Below are 10,639 nucleotides of genomic sequence, written 5' to 3'. Positions count from 1 at the left end.
AACCTCTGGGGATTCTGGTAGTGGGAGAAGCCATACATGTGCAGTTGCAGAGAATATAGGGGAGATCTCTGTACCTTCTTCTCCATCTTACTGTGAAGCTAAAATCGCTCGAAAAAAAAAATAATTTTAAAAATGCTAATTTCTGGAGCACAGAAGAGAAGGGGAAAAAAATATAGGGAAGAAGTTAACATTTCCTGGAGACTGAATTTGCTCTGGAAACTAGTACCTGGAGCTCTGGTCCAGTGAAGTAACCAGAGGTGAAGGGTAGGTGAGGACAAAAGTTTAGACTCATCTCCAAAAAATTTGAAAGATTGGAGATGGTAGAAGCTGTCAAGACATTATTTTTGTGGGAAACTAGAGCATATTGAAATGGCAAGGGAGAGGCCAAATGGAGGAAAAAGCAAAGACATAAGAGTAAAAAATGTTCCGTCATACTGAGAGCTAACATTGGGGGGTGGGGGGGCTTTATTATGACCAGTCCTACTTTAGCATGAGGATCTTGAGGTTCTAATAATTTAAGTGACTCTGGGCAGCAAATGAACCATATCATTTGATCTACACTTAGATTCTTTGAGAAAATTCTAGGTATTTATCTTGAAACATTTGTTAGTCACTCAATAAAATTTTTTAAAAAACTATCTCTCATGACTTGGGTCTGAGAAGAGCATAGAGGTGGCATGTGCCTCACCCAGGTAGATCTCTGAGCATCCCTAAGCCAGAGACACGTCAGCACAACACCCGGAAAGCCTCTGAAACTTGAATGCCCTGGGGAATATTGTCCACAGGGAGTAAGAAAGTATCCAGAGTTCCCCCTAATTGCCAAAGGATCCTGCATCAACCCTTGTGGAAGAACAGGCCTGAAAGATCAGTTGGGTTAGAAAACATCAAGCTTGATGAACATACATGGGGGTCTGTCTATGACTCAATGGTAACATTCCATTTAGTACATTCTGTCTTAGAAAGCACTTTATATTCCTAGTCCCCGAATACACAGTGACAATTGACACATTTGCTTATTGAAATTGGATGTCACAATATATTTCCTGCCCAGCACCCTCTTCATATCATATGAAAATTAAATATATTCCTTAGAAATCGAGAAGCATTTAGAACATAGGGAGTTGACATGGAAACACCTCCAACGGGACTGTGAGTGTGCAGCCCACCGAGGATGTCAGGCAAAACCATGCAAGGTAGGAGGGGAGAGAAAATAATATGAGAACATTTTTTTCTCTCTATCACATTTTCTCTACTGTATCCAAAATGACTCTGTCTAGAGAATGAAGAGAAAAAAAAAAAACCTCAGTCATGCTCTCCAGCCTTCTGCCAGTCTTCCACCTAAACCAGACTCTTGCTCACAGAACAAAGAGTCAATCTGCTAAGGTCATTGGTCTCCCCAGTCAGTTAACCTGAACGCTGTTCTGTGCTAGTACAGACGGAGCCTGGAGTAGTATCCTCAAAAGATTTCAAAGGTCATGAGGAGGATGCTTAGCAAGACACATAGCCAGGGCCTACCTCCAGCAACCTCCAGAAAAATTCTCATATAATGCAAAAGGTGGATGCATTAACCTGGGAGAGAGAGATTGCTTCTGTCTTGCTTACCCTGCGGTTCACAAAGACTCCCTGAGTTATGGGGAGTTGGGTTCCTGGTTAGTAGCAGGGTTTTCGATGATAATCTTTTGTTGTTGTTGTTGTTTATAGCTGTAAGATTACATTCAGTGCTACCTGCTATTGTAGTTAACTGTGATCGTCACTTTTCATGCAATTAATATCTAATCCTCTAAGTGCAATATGGTGAAGCAATGGAGGAGGTAATTCAGCAAACACAATGGAAAAGAACTGAAGAAACAGTGGGTCAAGTGCTCAACATAAAATGCATATCAAATATAAGAATTTGCAAAGGGTAAATTAATTTGCATGCTCTGAAAATTCCATTTTGCAGCGAGGCATTCATTTTTGACCTCAGGAGAAAGGTTTCTCAGAAAATGAAACTTAAAAAAAACTACTCGTTGTCTCTCTCTTTTTTTCTTTGCCTTTTTCTTCTCTTCTTTTCACTCTTCATTCCTCAACAAAACAAGAAAAAATAATCATATGGGCTTCTGGCACAGCGAGAGAAATGTGAGATTGGCTCTTCAGGGAATTTTTATTCTCAAGTGGATGTAAATGTATTCATCAATTCAAAGAAATGCATAGTGTGTTATATACACAATACATTAATAAATAGCCATGCATTAAAAAATAATGAGGTTTCCATAAAACAACATCCTGGGGTGCGTAGGGTCATAAAAAAGATACTAAAAGAGGGAGAAAAGATTATGTGTAAAATCTGATTAAAATACAGAACGACTATCATATATGTAAGATGTAATAAATATTTTATTAGTTAACTATAAACAAAAGAACAAATGCAGTAGAATGTAATTAAAAATGTAAAAGTGAAGGATGTGATTTATTTCACTGCAATCATATTAATATTACAAATGGTATGTAAATGGGGATCAAGCCTATATTGTAGAAAAAGTGGAAAGCAGCCATTCATTCTTATAATGAGATTTCATCTCTCTTTTTTTTTTTTGATTTACATTTGTTTAAATATTTCAAATAGTGAATGAATAATGTTGCTCTTAAACCTTACACAGCTTAGCACATTCTCAAATTTCCATCAGCCCTTGGACGATATTTGCATTTTGGCAGGCAGTTTCCAGGCAGAACAACTAATTGTGAAAATACAAGAAAATTGACTGGCAGAAACCAAGAGTATTTTTAGTGCTGTTGGCTGAATGAGTTTGGCTTTGAGTAGTAACCCTGACTAGTGAGTGTGCTGGAACCAAAACCAGCATTTTACAGAAGTTTCCTCAATTAAAACAGGTGAAAAGACCAAAAGGTAACATTCATCAACCTCTATTGGCTTAAAAACCATCAGGAGGTCTAAACTGCTAAGATTATGGGAACTGAATTTTCCTACCATGGCCTCCGAAACTGAGCAGAAAACCAGAGGTTTTAATTCAACATTGTTGAGACCCAAGCACACAAAACTACAAAAAATGCTGAGGCTTGAGGTACACCTTATATTAAAAACCATCCCTTTCTCTGGCTGGGCCTCAAAGGGAAATTATATCTTCAGGAATTCTCTTCCACATCCATGTAGAACATGCCATGTAAAATTGCCCTCAGGTTGGACTACAGTTTGTTATCAATAATGTTATTTGTTTACAACTTTCCAACACTCCCTATTTGAGTAATTATTTCATCTCTTTCTTGAGGTGCATACCTCACAAAAGGTAATAAAACATCTCTTATTAGACAGACAGGAGACTGAGCTTCAGAAAGGACATGAATTCACCAGCTTGTTCAGCTAGTAGGTAGCAGCATGAGTTTTGAATCCCAGAAGGTTTTAATTACAACTTTTTGAACTCGTAGGCTCTGAGCTCTTACTATACCCCACTGCCCCAAATTTCATAACATCCCCAATGGTTTTGGCAGGTTTCCCCTTTCTTTCTTAAGATGTCCCTGCTTCTGATCTGCCTGCCACATTATCTTTACCTAAATGCCATGTTTCCCTGTCCTGTTATGAGTTGGGTCTTCCTGTGGCCAGCTGTTCAAGTTTTACGTTGGCATGGGTCACTGTGCTCATCTCTGACATCCCACAACCCCTCCACCAGCAGATCCCGGAAATAAGCTCCTCTTATATTGCTTATTTTATCACCATACCCAGACAACATCTGAAGCAGAAATGCATATGGGAATTTCTTCTAATTAAAATATCCCAGGTCAGTTTTCCAACTCAAAAATGATCATGAAACATCCCCTTCTCAGAGAAGAATTTATGAATAAATCAAAGAACAGTATTTGCTTCTCTGTTCTATCAGAGTGTAAGTCAGGAATATTTTAGCGGAATGGGTAGAAAGATATCCAGATATAATGGTTTACACCAATTTGTATTTGTTTTCTTATATAGCAAGATGCTCAAAAGTAAATAGTTCTTGGTTTTGCTTCTTCAATTGAAAAATGTAAAGATCAATAGCAGTGCTTTTCTCTTGTCTATCCTTCATGGTCTTAAAATGGCTGCTGCAGCCCAGCCATCACCTCTACATCCGAGGCAAAGAGCTGGAAGAAAGTACAAATTCAGTGGCTACAGGAAAAAAAACAGAAAATTTTCCCAGAACTGCATATCAGACTTCCCCTTCTCTTTCATTAGCTAGAACTATGTCATATGCCCAACACTAACTGGAAGTTGGCTAGAAAAAAGTTGGAAATGGTGACTTGGTTAGCCATCCAAGAGTGTCTGCCACAGTCATTGAACCAAAGTAACTGTGATTCCTCACTGTGCAAACATTGTACCAGATGTTTATCTGCTTACTCAGTCAATAAACAAAGCCTAATTGAGAGCTTTTTACGTGCATGGCATTATGTTCATATTATGGCAGGTAGAGAAATAAACCAAACACAGATGCTACCTTCAGAGGAAACAGCCTAATAAAAAATATATAGAATATGACATATATAACATTTAAGAGATAAACTTTGACAACCTTAAAATCTAGATAAATACACTGGGCACTGAGGAATGGTAATAAATGAGAGTGCTTTTATTAATAAAACTAGCAAACATGGGACTCCCCTGATGATCCAGTGGTTAAGACTCTACATTTTCATTGCTGAGACCCCACGTCCAATCCCTGGTTGGGGAACAAGATCCCGTAAGCTGCATGGTGTGGCAAAACAAAAGTAATGATGATCAAATAAAATATTTGAAAAAAACTAGCAAACAGATGAAGCAGTCTATTTCAAATGCATACAGGTCCAAGACAGTATAAAATGTAGATAAGGGGAAATTATACTATTATAATAAAGAGTCAGCAATCGAAATTTTCTTGTAAGAAACAATGGGGAGATCTCCTGTTAGGCCTAAGGAAGGAAAGGAAATAGAACAGTGGTTTCTGAAACAAATTTGGCCAGAAAGCGCTATCAATTAAAAAAAAAAAAAAAAATGAGCATTTGAGCACTATGTGTGTATAGATAAGTTACTCATAAGTTATATGCATTCACCATTTTGCTAAAATAGTATACATATATATATATATATATATATGTATACACACATAATAAAACACATAAAATTGAACATTTGAAGAGGTGAGATTCCAAGGTATCTTTGCATAAGATACTTACCAATTACAGAGTAACCTGGCAGATGTCATCTTAAATAAATGACAAAAGTGAACATTACCACTAGTAACTAGTGGTGGTGTTTAGTTGCTAAGTCATGTCTGACTCTTTTCTGACCCCATGGACCATAGCCTGCCAGGCTCCTCTGTCCATGGGATTCTCCAGGCAAGAATATTGGAGTGGTTGTCCTGCCCTCCTCTAGGGAAATTTCCTGACTCAGGGATAGAACCTGCATCTCCTGCATTGGCAGGTAAATTCTTTACCTCTGAGCCACCTGGGAAGCCCAGTAATTGGTAGGGTATAGTAATATGATCTACCTTCTAAAGGACAATATCATTTATATGCTATTCCTGTTAAAAATGCATACCCTGATTTTAATCACAAGGAAACATCACACAACCTCAAATTAGGGAACATGCTGCAAAATACTGGGCCAGTGTAATTAAAACTAAGTCAGGGCCACAATAAACAAAGGCAGCACCCTAATCTTTCCCATATCAGAGACAAATTAGGAGAAATGGGCACATATTAGTCTCTTTGAATCTTCTTGAAATTAGGCCTTGTTTTGAAGAAGATAGGGCATACAATATAGATGCTTGTACAAGGGTAGGAGCAGTCCAGCAGGCAAATATTTTATAGAGTTCTATTACCTTAGTATCATACTCATAATTTTTATTTTTGTAATATTGTATAAGTTCTCCATGGTGATTGCAACAAAAACCTAAGAGCTCACATGGCTAGTGTGCCTATCCTCAGCATCAGGAAGGAAACAGCGAGCTGAGGAGACTGTCCTTTCCCACCAGCAGGCTACGGGAGAACGCACAAATCCAAGTGCAAGGGGCAGCTGGAAGGAGACAAAGGACAGCAGAGCCCCTGGGTCATGCCACCAGGAGGAGATTTAGAGCACAGGGCCACCCAAACCATGAGCAGGAATCCTATGTGTGTGCTCAGTCGCATCTGTCTGTGACCCCCATGGACTGTAGCCCACCAGGCTCCTCTGTCCATGGAATTTCCCGGGCAAGAATACTGGAGTGGATTGCCACATCCTTCTGCAGGGGATTTTCCCAACTCAGGAATGGAACTCGGGTTTCTTGCGTCTCCTTTGTTGGCTGGCAGATTCTTTACCACTTGTGCCACCTGGGAAACCTGCAGGAATCCTGGGACCTAGCAAAATTGGAGGGGCTACAGGACAATAAGAAATGTGATATGATCAGAGAGAAAAATGATTCTGCACCAATAAAGCTCTCTTCCCAGCCCACCCAATGAATCGTTAGCCTGTTTATATTATCATCCTTGACAGACAGATGTGTATTGAGGGGCTGTTAGTTCCCCTAATGATTCAAAAGCACCAATTGTGGGGAGAAGACTTAAGGGAATTGTTTTTGAATGGATCAAGGTAGCCATGAATATGGATCTCCCCATAGCTTTGCTGACCTGTGCCTGAACCCTGTCTGCTGTTAAGTCACAGCAACCTTCATGGAGGCACCTGCCATCCTTGACCTTTCAAGATGACTCTTGGAGCATCTCTTTAACCCCTGGTCTTTACTCCATGGTCCATTTGACCATTCTCATCCGCTCTCATATAACCCAAGATAGAGCTCTCAGATCTGACCACCCAAAATGTCACTCCAGGAATGGAAGAAGAAAGAGAAGAAAGGGGAGAGGAGGAGGATAATTATGACTTTAACAATTAGTAAAGTTCCAAAGCCTTAATCCTGGGGAAGGGAGAAGAGAGACAAAGTTCTGGGATGGCTCCACTATGTTTCTGAAACTGTGGCAACACTATCATTGCTTTTCCCTTTATACTTTACTATAAAACATCAGTAACAAAAACAGTTACTGTAACAAACTTGTGCTTGCTTCTGCAGCACATATACTAAAATTGGAACAATAGCGAGAAGATTAGCATGGCCCCTGTGCAGGGATGACATGCAAATTTGTGAAGCGTTCCATATTTTCTGAAAAGATGCTCAACATCGCTCATTATTAGAGAAATGCAAATCAAAACTACAATGAGATATCACCTCACACTGGTCAGAATGGCCATCATCAAAAAGTCTACAAACAAATAAATGCTGGAGTGGGTGTGGAGAAAAGGAGACACTCTTGCACTGTTGGTAGGAATGTAAATTGATACAGCCACTATGGAAGACAATATGGAAGTTCCTTTAAAAACTAGGAATAAAACCACCATATGACCCAGCAATCCCACTCCTAGGCATATATCCTGAGGAAACTAAAATTGAAAAAGACATATGCATCCCATTGTTCATTGCAGCACTATTTACTATAGCTAGAACATGGAAGCAACCTAGATGTCCATTGACAAATGAATAGATAAAGAAGTTGTGGTACATATATGCAATGGAATATTACTCAGCTATAAAAATGAACATATTTGAGTCAGTTATAATGAGGTAGATGAACCTTGAACCTATTATACAGCATGAAGTAAGTCAGAAAGAGAAAGATAAATATTGTATTCTAACGTACATATATGGAATCTAGAAAAATGGTACTGAAGAATTTATTTACAGGGCAACACTGGAGAAACAGACATAGAGAATAGACTTATGGACATGGAGAGACGGGAGGAGAGGGTGAGATGTATGGAAAGACTAACATGGAAACTTACATTGCCATGTGTAAAATAGATAGCCAATGGGAATTTGCTGTCTGGCTCAGGAAACTCAAACAGGGGCTCTGCATCAACCTAGAGGGGTGGGATGGGGTGGGAGATGGGAGGGAGGTTCAAAAGGGAGGGGATGTATGTATACCTGTGGCTGATTCATGGTTGAGGTTTGACAGAAAGCAACAAAATTATGTAAAGCAGTTATCCTTCAATAAAAAATAAATTAATTAAAAAAAAAATCTAATTGTTAACCACCCCCACAAAAAAAACCCTAAAACTGCAACAAACTTAGATGACAAACATTTAGGGAGTGAAAGACAGACTTAGATATCGCAGGCAGACCAGAACAATAATAGATTATGACTAATTTTGGAATTGAAGTAAATTAAAAGATGTAAGTTAAATGTTCTCATATTTCAATATAAGTTAAAAATCTCCTCTGCCTCCAAAACTAAGTTCATAATCACTAAGAAAATAATTCTGTCTTAGTGATCTGTGAAAGCAGATAATCAAATCATTTCACAGAAATTCTTAACATTCTATAGTCAAAGCTATGGTTTTTCCAGTAGTCATGTATGGATGTGAGAGTTGAACTATAAAGAAAGCTGAGTGCCGAAGAATTGGTGCTTTTGAACTGCGGTGTTAGAGAAGACTCTTGAGAGTCCCTTGGACTGCAAGGAGATCCAAACAGTCAATCCTAAAGGAAGTCAGTCCTAAATATTCATTGGAGGGACTGACGCTGAGGCTGAAGCTCCAGTACTTTGGCTACCTGATGCAAAGAGCCAACTCACTGGAAAAGCACCTGATGCTGGGAAAGATAGAAGGCAGTAGGAGAAGGGAACGGCAGAGGACAAGATGGTTGAATGGCATCACCAACTTAACAAACATGTTTTGCAAGCTCCAGGAGATGGTAAAGGACAGGGAAGCCTGGGCTGCTGCAGTCCGTGGGGTCACAAAGAGTCAGACACAGCTCGGAGACTGAACAACAAAATGTGGGGGTGGGGAAAATCTATGATATATAAATCATAATTCGGTGGCCTGTTGGAAGGTTCTGACAAGTGAGTGACACTTTAGGAATTTGAAGGGGATGTGTCTGCAACAATGGAGAAGAGAATTCACATTTCAGAACATCACTTGCTGGCCAGACATTCTACATCTCAGTCTCATTGAGTCCTCATTAATACTTTTAAAATAGAGACACATTTATTATGTCGTTACCTGTTGTCGTGTTATTATACTATTATTTTAATATTTTTATTACCACTAATTCAGTGAAGTGCATTTCACTTTTCATTTTTTTAAGACAATGTGTAAGAATGAAATTAAGCCAAAATTACTCCCATAAAGCCACTTAAGTTGCACTTGTAGTGTCTAGGAGTAGACACTTAAGCAACCATTATTAACTTCCTCTCTCTCTCTGCTTTCAGTCTAAGCTTTTCTTTCCCTCCTCCCCCTGCCCCTCCTCCCTGTCCCTCCCCCCTACTTCCTCCTCTCCCCTCTTCTCTCTCCATAGTTGCTTTTAGGTAAGTTAAATGTACACATGAAGCAAGTACATTATTACGCACTGAGCCTCTCACATGTGCCAAGAACTGTGCTAGATATTTTGAACATGTATTATTTCTAATGCATTACAAAATTTGAAAACTGTGAAACTTTATCACAATTATGCATAAGAGGAAATAAAGCTCACTTCCCAGAGGCTAAAAAATTCATCCATGATTGCACACCTGATAAAGTGCCAACCTCAGTTTTTCTGAAGACAAAACAGCATGATAGCTTCTGGTCACATGTGTTGGTTGGTGCGGTGACAAGTATTGTCACTTTCCCTTCAGAAGCTTAAGTTTCCTCTAAAACTTTGCATGTGAAATGTCTTCTGTCGTTGTTCAGCCGCTAAGTCATGTCTGACTCAGACCCCATGGACTGTAGCACGCCAGGCTTCTCTGTCCTCCACTGTCTCCTGAAGTTTGCTCAAATTCATGTCCATTGAGTCGGTGATGCTATCTAACCATATCTCGATTCATGGACCTAACAATCCAGGTTCTTAAGCAATATTGTTCCTTTACTTTGACCATGTAAAATTCTTCAGTTCTCAAATAAACAAAGCCTGTAATGCGGGTACATCAACACTAGGTGACAGGAGGTCTTCAATTGTAACTTCCTGATCTAAAAGGCAATGACCCGATGTTTTGAAAGACTCCACCGCTTGCTAGCCGTCTAATCTCACAAGGATGTAACTAGTCCAAGGCCTGACTGCCCTGTTTGAAAATGGAATAAAATTAGTACCAACTTCATAAATTGGGTTGGAGTATTAAATAAAATAAAGAGACACAGCAAGTGTTTGGTGTATATTAACCTCCTGGAATACTTGATCTCCTTTTAACTGCATAAACTATTTATTAACACAACGCCCACACACAGTATTCCAATAGTTTACTTGGTATTCCAGACTATTCTTTAACAACAAGGAGTTTACTTCAGCCCTTTCTGCTGCTCTGAGATACTACATCCTGTTTGCCTGCCCATAAAATCCAGCCTCTCTCAGCTGAGTCCCACACTTTACTGCCCACATTCCAGATGTGTACGTATATAATTTATGTATGAATATATATGATACTACTTTAAAATCAGATATATATGATACTATTTAGATGTTATATATCTAATATTTAATATAAAAGTGTTAGTTGCTCAGTTGTGTCTTACTCTTTGCGACCCCATGGACTATAGCCTGCCAGACTCCTCTGTCCATGGAATTCTCCAGGCAAGAATACTAGAGTGAGTTGCCATTCGTTTCTCCAGGGGATCCTTCTGACCCATGGATCAAACCCTTGGCTTTTG

General features: G+C 39.2%; 1 non-coding gene across 1 annotated transcript; it reads left to right on the top strand.

The window, feature by feature from the left end:
* Window positions 1-7,021: 7,021 nt before the first annotated feature.
* LOC122451592 lies at window positions 7,022-7,128 on the top strand. Its single transcript, XR_006272486.1, has one exon. It is a non-coding gene; the product is annotated as a U6 spliceosomal RNA (small nuclear RNA).
* Window positions 7,129-10,639: the final 3,511 nt, after the last annotated feature.

The sequence above is a fragment of the Cervus canadensis genome, chromosome 12 (assembly GCF_019320065.1).
Source record: "Cervus canadensis isolate Bull #8, Minnesota chromosome 12, ASM1932006v1, whole genome shotgun sequence".
Classification (NCBI taxonomy): Eukaryota; Metazoa; Chordata; class Mammalia; order Artiodactyla; family Cervidae; genus Cervus; species Cervus canadensis.
Note: the sequence above shows the minus strand (reverse complement) of the source record. Positions and strands in the feature narration are given on the sequence as shown.